Source organism: Cicer arietinum, chromosome 7 (assembly GCF_000331145.2).
Source record: "Cicer arietinum cultivar CDC Frontier isolate Library 1 chromosome 7, Cicar.CDCFrontier_v2.0, whole genome shotgun sequence".
Classification (NCBI taxonomy): Eukaryota; Viridiplantae; Streptophyta; class Magnoliopsida; order Fabales; family Fabaceae; genus Cicer; species Cicer arietinum.
The window spans coordinates 47,242,152-47,243,192 of record NC_021166.2 but is presented as its reverse complement, the minus strand read 5'-3'; positions in this window follow the sequence as shown (position 1 = coordinate 47,243,192).

The following is a 1,041-nucleotide window of genomic DNA, read 5'->3' as shown; positions in this document are numbered from 1 at the left end:
GTGATTGTGTTATAAGTGCTAAGTGTTATGTTTTGGGAATTGTGTGATAGCATTTTTGATTGTAAAACTATTTCGAAACCCAATTTGTCGTGGTGATCGTGTGGGAATTGCTAAGTGTTCAAATGTGGAATTGTGTATGAATGTGATTGAATTAGTTTATGTATTTTTGGAAGGATAAGCAGGGAAATCGATTTGGGAAGTTACAGAGGCTCAACTATTTAAAAAATCGATTTCCCAATCGATTTGGCTATGCAGGAATTCAGCAAGACTGACAAAAATCGATTGGCATTAAGTCAGGGGCTCAGCTATCCTGTAAATCGATTGCCCAATCGATTGAATTAAGCCCAGAGTTCAAATTTCACTAAAAACCTTCAGGAAATCGATTTGGAAATCGATTGGCTTAGTAGAAATTCTTATTTTGAGTTAGATAACAGATTGCTCATTGATTTATCAATGTCTTGGTTAGTTATGTATTACTTGATGGATTGAGAACTTTATTTTGATTTCATTTTTATTTGGCAAGTGTTATATGAACTTTTAGCATATGGAAAACCCTTTTAAAGTGCATGCTAAGTTGAAAGGTTATTTTGTGCATTTAAAACTTAAATGTTATGTGTTATCTGTTAATTTCGGTTGGTGACCCTTTACAATTATTGTGGAAATCTGGGCTTTGCCCTCAGATGAGAGTCAGGACGATCCTACCGGTTCGTACCCTACGGACGGGAATGGAGATGGGAACGCGTGACTGCAGTTACGTTAGGAGGATCTCACGGGGCGCGTGGAGATACTCAGGGTGTATAGCTTTTTGGTAGGATGATCAGATTAGGATGATGTATAGGAACTAGGTGTCCTTCTTTTTGGATTGGAGTATTTTTAGTTTGGAAAACTGTACTTATACTAATATTGTCAGTTTGACTTTTTACTTGAATGGGTTCCATGTACCATTTGTTGTTGTGTAAATGTTTTGGATTTATAATTGGAGAAACTCTTCCGCTGTTTGTAAATTATAATGACTCAATTATTTATCCAAAAGCTTTTCCT